Source organism: Pseudophryne corroboree, chromosome 6, assembly GCF_028390025.1.
Source record: "Pseudophryne corroboree isolate aPseCor3 chromosome 6, aPseCor3.hap2, whole genome shotgun sequence".
Lineage (NCBI taxonomy): Eukaryota > Metazoa > Chordata > Amphibia > Anura > Myobatrachidae > Pseudophryne > Pseudophryne corroboree.
The window spans coordinates 574,908,324-574,918,452 of record NC_086449.1 but is presented as its reverse complement, the minus strand read 5'-3'; positions in this window follow the sequence as shown (position 1 = coordinate 574,918,452).

Sequence of the window (10,129 nt, the reverse complement as noted above, 5' to 3'; positions counted from 1 at the left end):
TGACACTTTCACTGAGTCAAAGTCTCTTGATGTGGTTAGAGCTTTGAAGATTTATGTCCCAAGAACAGCTCGGATAAGGAAAACGGAGGCTCTGTTTGTCTTGTATGCTCCCAACAAGATTGGGTGTCCTGCTTCTAAGCAGACTATTGCGCGCTGGATCAGATGGACGATTCAGCACTGATGTGCAGTCAGGGGAGGCAGTGCCTCACCTGTCATACTACAGATACAGAGTTTATATTATAAAAATTATATGGACAGTATAAAGTAAATATTTCTAACTTATAAGTATAAACTTTGTATTCTTCTAATAATTTTTACCAAATTCTCAACAAATTTCACACATTTTACACTCACCCTGAAACTCACCCCTCTGTGCACATTACAGCTTCTATTCTCCACTCCCCTCTTCTAACCACTCATGAGCTTTATACTTACTTCTCTGCAAGTACTTTGACAACCACAATTGGCCACCAGAATAAACACTCGCAAACATCCACCAATATTTATCTCACTCTTCTGCTTTTATTAGCTGGTGACATATCACCAAATCCAGGCCCCAACCACCTTTCCCTCTCACACTCAGCTGTCTCAAAACAACATAGAAATCCATCTAACCTCATAAATATCACGTGTCTCCCAGCCCCCTCCAAGTCACTAAAATGTGCCTTATTGAATGCACGCTCTGTTTGTAACAAATTAACATCCATCCATGACCTCTTCATATCTCACAACTTTAATCTGCTGGCTATAACAGAAACATGGCTCACACAATCAGACACGGCCTCCCCTGCAGCACTGTCACACGGTGGTTTCCACTTCACACACACATCTAGGCCTAATAATAGTAAAGGTGGTGGGGTTGGAATCTTACTGTCACAGTTTTTCACATACACTGTTCTACCTCAGGTTTCATCACTCGCATTCACATCATTTGAAGTTCACTCTATCAGGATTTTCACCCCCTTCTCTCTGCGTGTTGCAGCTATCTATCGCCCTCCTGGGCAACCTAAACAACAATTTCTAGAAGATTTTTCTGCCTGGCTCCCACACTTCTTATCCTCTGACATCTCCACCATCATTATGGGCGATTTCAATATAGCTCTTGACAGTCCACAATCTGTTCATGCATCCAAACTCCTCTCTCTAACCTCCTCTCTTGGCCTAACCCAATGGTCCGACTCCTCTACTCACCAGGAGGGCCACAGCCTTGATCTTGTGTTCACCAGGCTCTGCTCAGTTTCCCAACTCATTAACACTCCTTTCCCTCTCTCTGATCACAACCTGATCACCTTCACAATCTCTTCTATTACTTTAAATTCTAGGACACTAAAACCAAGCAAGCCTCCTCTAACATGCAGAAATACTAACAATATAAATTTTCAACAACTTTCCACTTCTCTGCAACAACGTCTCTCACCAATCTCTACATTCACCACACCTGACACTGCTGTATCCCACCTGCACCAGACCCTAGAGAGTGCCCTTGATGAAGTTGCTCCAGCTACCCATCACACTCCACGTAGGCTTAGATGCCAACCATGGCACTCTAAATCAACAAGACACCTACAAAAACTGTCACGTAAGGTAGAACGTCAGTGGCGGAAATCTCAGAATCCAAGTGACTTTCTCACATATAAGACTACCTACCACTCCTATCGTCAGGCCCTGGACACTGCCAAACAAACATATTTCCAATCTCTCATCTCTTACCATGCCACCAACCCCAAACGACTTTTTAATACATTTAAATCACTTCTTTACCCTCCCTCACCTCCCCCACTAGCTACTATCAGTGCACAAGAACTTGCTTCCTACTTCAAGGATAAGATTGATAAAATCCGAGATGAAATGGTATGCTCTAACTCAGCCAGTGACCTGCTCAAATCCCTATCTGAACCCTCGGGCACTTTCTCTTCATTTGATCCCACAAGTGAAGATGAAGTATCAACACTCTTTTCATCCTCCTACTCCACTACTTCTCCTCTTGATCCTATACCCTCACAGGTCAGCAAAAGTTTGTCTCCTGTGCTTATCCCAACCTTAACTAAAATCTGTAATCTCTCTCTCTCTACTGGCATCTTTCCATCTCTGTTTAAACATGCAGTGATTACTCCCATTCTGAAAAAACACAACTCTGACCCAAACACACTCTCTAACTACCGTCCCATTTCTCAGCTACCTAGTCCCTCCAAGCTACTTGAGAGACTTGCCTACACTCGCCTTACACACTTTCTTAACTCCCACAACTTACTGGACCCACTTCAGTCAGGCTTTCGTGCCCAACACTCCACGGAGACGGCACTGACCAAAGTAGTGAATGATCTGGTCACTGCTAGATCAAAAGGCCATTACACACTACTTATTCTTCTAGATCTCTCTGCTGCTTTTGACACTGTTGACCACTCTCTTCTCATACAAACACTAGAGTCCCTAGGTCTTCAGGACACAGCCCTTACTTGGTTCTCATCCTGTATACATACATGTGTACACAGGGAGCGCTAAATATTCATAATTATCTAATTTATTTAGACAATAAAAAATAGAATGACAATGCACAGTTTAATAATAATAAGATATATCAATTAAAAAATTAAAAACCATATCAAATGGACATCTCTCGTGGAAATAAACAACTCAGTTGCTGGTGTTAAAGGGTCCAGATTAGGCTATTTAGCCAATAATTGTATCATACCTTCTGATGAAACTGCTACTCTACCTATAGCAGAGAAACGCGTCAAGGAACCTACAATTTCTCTGTGGAAATCAACTTATATCTATCGGTCACCACTTTGCTCCATGCTGCCTGCATCCAGCTCTCTCCCCTAGTCTGCAAATCAGGCTCCACATCACTGCCGGAGACGTCCGGCTGTGCGGCCACGGTTCATCAGCGCACACTGGTAAACCTGCAGGGGAGACGGGGACACCGCTGAACAGCAATAGATGGGAGTTTGGAAACACTTCCAACAGCGGTGAGCTTAAATTTTAGTGGCATTGGACTGCTACAGTACATCTTTTTACAGTTAAAAGCTACTTGCTGGTGACATTAATGATACACTAGGATTCTGGACTTGCTCAGCAATTATTGGCTAAATAGCCTAATCTGGACCCTTTAACACCAGCAACTGAGTTGTTTATTTCCACGAGAGATGTCCATTTGATATGGTTTTTAATTTTTTAATTGATATATCTTATTATTATTAAACTGTGCATTGTCATTCTATTTTTTATTGTCTAAATAAATTAGATAATTATGAATATTTAGCGCTCCCTGTGTACACATGTATGTATACATTATTGTAATTTCTTGTTTGGTTTGAATAATTGCAGATTATTCATTGGGAGCAGCATTGTAGATCTTCCTTATCCAGGTTATTTAAAGTTGGTAATAAGTGCGCCTGATTGCCTCTTTCTAAGTAAAATTAGTATGGTTCTCATCCTACCTAACTAATCGATCTTTCAGTGTTCGCTTCTCTGATTTTACCTCCTCTTCTCTACCTCTATCAGTTGGAGTAGGCTCAGTCTTAGATCCTCTGCTTTTCTCAATCTATACCTCCTCTCTTGGTAAACTAATCAGCTCCTTCGGATTTCAGTATCATTTGTACGCTGATGATACTCAAATCTACCTATCCTCCCCAGATTTATCACCATCTGTATTGGCTCGTGTCACTGGATGTCTGTCTGACATTTCATCTTGGATGTCATCTCGCCATCTCAAACTCAACATTTCCAAAACAGAATTAATTATTTTCCCACCAGCTAAGGGTAGTTACCAACCTGATATTGCCATAACTGTTGACAATGCAACTATCCACCCTACCCCACAAGCTCGCTGCCTAGGTGTCATCCTTGACTCTGAACTGTCGTTTGTTCCACACATTCAATCTGTCTCTAAATCATGTTACATGCACCTTAAAAACATATCCAAAATACGCCCTTATCTTACACAAGACACTGCAAAAACTCTGATCCATGCACTCATCATCTCCCGCATTGATTATTGTAATAGTCTCCTTACTGGTCTTCCAAAACATAGGCTCTCACCACTTCAATCCATTTTAAATGCAGCTGCGAGGCTAATCTTCCTCGCCAGACGTTCTTCGTCTGCTGATCCGCTCTGTCAGTCCCTCCATTGGTTACCGGTATTCTACCGTGTCAAATATAAAATACTTTTACTTACATACAAGGCTATTACCCAAACTGCACCATTATACATCTCCTCACTCGTCTCAAAATATCTCCCTACCAGACCCCTCCGCTCTGCACAAGATCTGCGTCTCTCATCCAGATGTATTACCTGTTCCCACTCAAAATTACAGGACTTTACCCGGGCTTCACCCACTCTGTGGAATGCCCTCCCACGCACAATAAGACTCTCCACTAGTCTCCAAACCTTTAAACGTTCCCTGAAAACTCATCTCTTCAGACAAGCCTACCAAATTCCTGACCCACACACATAACCTTCAATGCTTCCCTATCCAGTTACATTCCCTCTGCACAGTCCCCATAACCTCACATTTTGTATTCCAACATTGCTGGATGATCATATCATACAACCCACTAAGAACCTAGCAATCTGGGGAAACATTATGTAACAGGTTACATCTATCCTTGTGTATCAATACCTATTTCCCTATAGATCGTAAACTTGCGAGCAGGGCCTTCCTACCGCTATGTCTGTCTTTGCCCTGTTTTGTTCTATAACTGTTGTTCTAATTGTAAAGCGCAACGGAATATGCTGCGCTATATAAGAAACTGCTAATAATAATAATAATAATAGTCTAAACTCACACGTGTTGCAGTGCTCCAGGAAAACACAGAGAGTCGTGAGGCAGCATCCTGCTCAGCCTCCGGCTCTGCCGCTGCCAATAATATCACAGAGAAAACGGACCACTAGAGGCAGCTACTACATCTGCCTCAATGATGATCAGGTGACCTGTCCAGGACCCAACCAGGAAGATCAGAGCTTCAGACAGCTCAAATCCGACAGAGTACTCAGCACTGCCACTAGGTAAGGTCCTGTAATATACATATTCTGTGCCTCAGCTCTGTATACTCTATACCAGTGATTTTCATCCTTTTTTTTACTTGCGGCACACCGAACAATATTTTAAAATTGCCAAGGCACATCACAGTAAAAAATAATAATCCACACATACATTGGCCTACACAGAAAAAAACAATCACATTGCTTCCCACATAAATCCATAAATCCTTATTCTCCCCACATAAATTCTATTCCCCCCCCCCCACCCATAGGAGAAATAGCATAACAAATATTAGCCCCTACCGGTCAGCTGTCCTCCTCCTTGTCCCTCAGTGGCGGGGGTTTTTCATAGTGGAGTTCTGCGAATACTGAGCAGTGGGCGGTCGGGCATGTGTGGATGTGGGTGGGCAAAGAAAGCTGTGTATGCAGGCAGGAACTGGAAGATGCATATGTAGGCGGGTGGGCTGGCTGGATGGTGTGACGTGGCGGCCTTGACCTATGATATCACACCGCCGCATCTTCAAGGCATAGATCGGAGCACGACTGATCCTCTAAGAAGAGCCTGGGCCAACAGTTCACTCTGAAGGTACAGGAAGCTGCTCTGGCTCCGCGGCACACCTTGCAACTGGTCGCGGCACACTAGTGTGCCACGGCACACTGGTTGAAAAAGCCTGCGCTATACTATAACACAGTGATGATCTGCACAGTCAGTGATGATCTAGATTCTGTACAGTATTATCTGCACTGTTATCACACAGCTGATTGATCCTTCTCTGTGACATGAGCCTGCCTGCTGCCCTACACTGGTGCAGAGGTCAAGGCTCATCGGCACTGGCAGCACAGCCCTGTGCACAGCATGCAGCAGTCTCTGTGTGATGCTGCTGGCTGGGACCTCGGCACAGGGTAACCGCAGGACTTTGGCTCTGCACTGCAGTGCACCATTCATGCTGCTCTCTAGGTCTATTAATGTTGCACATTACTAATCTGCAATTGTGTGGGACCCTCCCATAGGCATATCATACAGTACTTGTTGTTTTGATAAATTAAATGGATTACTGTACAAAAGTGTTTGACAAGGTGATAAATCAATGCCCTCGAGTAGCCACTTGCAAATCAGGAGCTGCACTGACTGTAATCTAGTATGTGCAGCACTTTAGCATACTTTTATTATTTTGTAGCATACTCTGCACATTTCTACTGTATGTGATTAGTGGGAGTGACCAATCTGAATTGCCTAGGTGGGACCTTTAGCTACAGTATGTGTCTGTTATATAACATGCAGTTAGTGTGTGTATACTGTAGAACACTTTAAGGTGTCTCCTCTAGTTAGTGATGTTTTGTATTGTTGGCCTCTAAAACTGAAATAACATTAACTGCAATTTTTGTTATTATTTTTAGTTTTGTGTGTGATTTTATCACATAATTTCCAATATGTTTTTTTTTTTTCTTTTTATCTACGTAGCATAACTGGAATAGAAAGTACTGTAATTTTACTTTGTATGCTCCCTCTTCGTCTCATATGCGCCCTACGCACTGGGCGATGTTGCAGGGTTATATGAATGTTCTCGTTCAGTAATGAACAAGAAATCATTCATATCGCTGAGTGTGTATGCACCAGAGATGAACAATGCGCGTCCCTGCGGTCATTCATTTTTGGTTTCCGTCGTTTTGCAATGCAAGCCAATTTGGATGATATCGAGATCGATCATCATCAAAATTGTTTCCATCACCTAGCGTGTAGGGTGCATTATACTAGAGTAGGTATCATACTGCTTGCTGGCTGAGATGATCAGCTGCTGCTGGGCTGTACACTCACTGGGTGTTTCAGGGGTTATTAACATTGCTGTCTAATCAGGCCCGGTGCAAGGTCTCTCTGCACCCTAGGCAAAGCTTCAACCTGGTGCCCCCTAAGCTGCAACCCTCCTGCAGGAGGTGCATCAGGGCTATGAGGAGCAGCTGTGTGGGCACTCCTTAGGAGCCATAGTTACATCCGCCTCCTATGTGCCGTCACATGACTTGATGTTACACGTGTCAGCTTGGAGGAAGCACTGAGACACTATGTGGTACAGCCTGATAGCAGCGGCTACACCTGATTAGACCCGCAGCAGCAGCCAGCAAAGTGTAAAAAGAGAAGGCCACATACAGAGACATCCTTCATTTGTTTGCTAGATGAATTCAGTGGCGCCCTCCAGGGGCTGTCGCCCCTAGGCAGCCGCCTAAAGCTGTCTAATGGTAGAGCCGGCCCTGTGTCTAATGGTCACTTCTCCAGATTCCAAGGTATGTATAGGTGCCTCTATACTCTTCTCTTACAAAGCCTGCAAAAAGGTCACATCTAGTGTTGTCTGGTAAGTTGGGTAAGCTGCAGTTGTTTTATGTGAAACAGTTGTATGTGTGTTAACCCCTGTACACATGGTGTGATTTGTCCTTACGATTTTGACTATATAGTCAAAATCATAAGAAACGTTAGTGCATATCGCACCATGTGTATGCTCTTACGATGCCGATGTGCGCTACCGGGGATCAACATCGTAAGACAAATAGACTGTGCAGGCAGGGCTGATATTGGCTAGATTGGAGGCTCATGCCTCTGGGCAGTTTCTAGCCGATATCGTCCATAAGCCTAAATCGTGTAGACACCATCAGACTGGTAACCTGATAAATACAGTAATGATTTATAGTAAACTTCAGAGGCAGGTTAAGCCTTACATATTTATTGCTAGCCAGACTTTTAAATTCTGTAAATCATCCTTTGGTGTTAGTTCTGACCATACAGCGGCACCAGCTTGTTAGTTAAGTGACTTAGGGGTCTATTCATGAAGCAGTGAAAAGTGAGCAGAAGTGAGCCAGTGGAGAAGTTGCCCATGGCAACCAATCAGCTGCTCCGTACAATTTTATAGTATGCAAATTTTAAATGTTAATTCAATGCTGATTGGTTGTGATGGGCCACTTCTCCACTGGCTCACTTCTCCACACTTTTTACTGCTTCATGAATAGACCCCTTATGGGGACATGTACTAAGCAGTGATAAAAGTGGAGAAGTGACCCATGGCAACCAATCAGATACTCTGTATGGTTTTATAGTATGCAAATTATAAATGTTACGCCAATGCTGATTGGTTGCCATGGGCAACTTCTCCACTGGCTCACTTCTCCATTTTTATCACTGCTTAGTACATGTCCCCCTAAGGGGTTTATTTACTAAGCCTTGGATGGAGATAAAGTCAACAGAGATAAAGTACCAGCCAATCCGCTCCTAACTGACATGTCACAGGCTGGGTTTGAAAAATGACAGTTAGGAGCTCATTGGCTGGTACTTTATCTCCGTCCATTTTATCTCCATCTAAGGCTTAGTAAATACTGTAATGTTAGCAGTTTTGTTTGGAGCTTCTGTACAATGAAAAGCTAACAAAATGTAATCTGGGTGAAGTGCGCACAGTGGGGGGTCATTCCGAGTTGTTCGCTCGCTAGCTGCTTTTAGCAGCATTGCACACGCTAGGCCGCCGCCCTCTGGGAGTGTATCTTAGCTTAGCAGAATTGCGAATAGAACATTCTTAGCAGTTTCTGAGTAGCTCCAGACTTACTCCCACACTGCGATCAGCTCAGCCCGTTTCAATCCTGGTTTGACGTCACAAACACGCCCTGCGTTCGGCCAGCCACACCCCCGTTTCTCCAGACACTCCCGCGTTTTATCCTGGCACGCCTGCGTTTTTCCGCACACTCCCAGAAAACGGTCAGTTTCCGCCCAGAAACACCCACTTCCTGTCAATCACACTCCGATCACTTCAACGATGGAAATTCTTCGGTCGGACGTGAGTAAATCTACTAAGTTTTGTGCTAAAATACTTAGCGCATGCGCACTGCGTACCATGCGCATGCGCATTTTCACCTTAATCGCTCCATTGCGAAAATTGTCAACGAGCGAACAACTCGGAATGACCCCCAGTGTGCAACACTGCAAAGTCCCCCCTGACAAACACCTCTATTGGGTTCATATATGTGTGTGTAAATCTGGCTCTGATGCAAGCCAGTGCCTCCCCAGCCATTTACCTCACCGCACGTCACTGCGATTCAGCACGCTCATTCCACGGCAGGATTGCCGGTACCAAAGTCAGTAAATGCCCATTCTACTAGAAAGGTGGGCTCATCCTGGGCGGCTGCTCGGGGCGTCTCGGCTTTACAACTTTGCCGAGCAGCTACTTGGTCAGGGTCAAACACGTTTGCTAAGTTTTACAAGTTTGACACCTTGGCCAATGAGGACCTCAAGTTTGGTCAATTGGTGCTGCAGGGTCATCCGCACTCTCCCGCCCGTACTGGAGCTTTGGTATAACCCCATGGTACTGAAGTGGACCCCAGCATCCTCAAGGACGTATGAGAAAATAGGATTTTAATACCTACCGGTAAATCCTTTTCTACTAGTCCGTAGAGGATGCTGGGCACCCGACCCAGTGCGTACTTTACCTGCAGTTGTTAATTTTGTAGTTACACTAATGTTGTGTTACGGTTATTTCAGCATGTTGCTGCATTTGTTCATGCCCGTTGGCGTGTGTTATGTTGAATGCCATGTTGTGCAGCATGGTTGAGGTGTGAGCTGGTATGAATCTCACCATTAAATTAAAAGTAAATCCTTTCCTCGAAATGTCCGTCTCCCTGGGCACAGTTCCTATACTGAGGTCTGGAGGAGGGGCATAGAGGGAGGAGCCAGTTCACACCCTTGAAAAGTCTTAAAGTGCCCATGGCTCCTGCGGAACCGTCTATACCCCATGGTACTGAAGTGGACCCCAGCATCCTCTACGGACTAGGAGAAAAGGATTTACCGGTAGGTATTAAAATCCTATTTTTTTTTTTAACCTTTTCATACTTAACGAGCCACGTGGACTACGATTGAAACAGTAATCCTGCGAGGGGACACGGTCACTCTACAAAGAAAACGACACAAAAAAACACATTAAGAACTCATGTCGACCTTTTGACCTGTCGACCTAGTTACTGTCGACCAATAGTGGTCGACCTAGTTACTATCTACCTTCCATACCACACCCTTGATCAGTACCTAAAATAAAGTGTCTTTGTCAAGTTCAGGACTCCATAGACTCTGCTGAGTTACAGCTTTCAAATCTTAAAGCCAGTTTCTTTAGTTTGGATGGG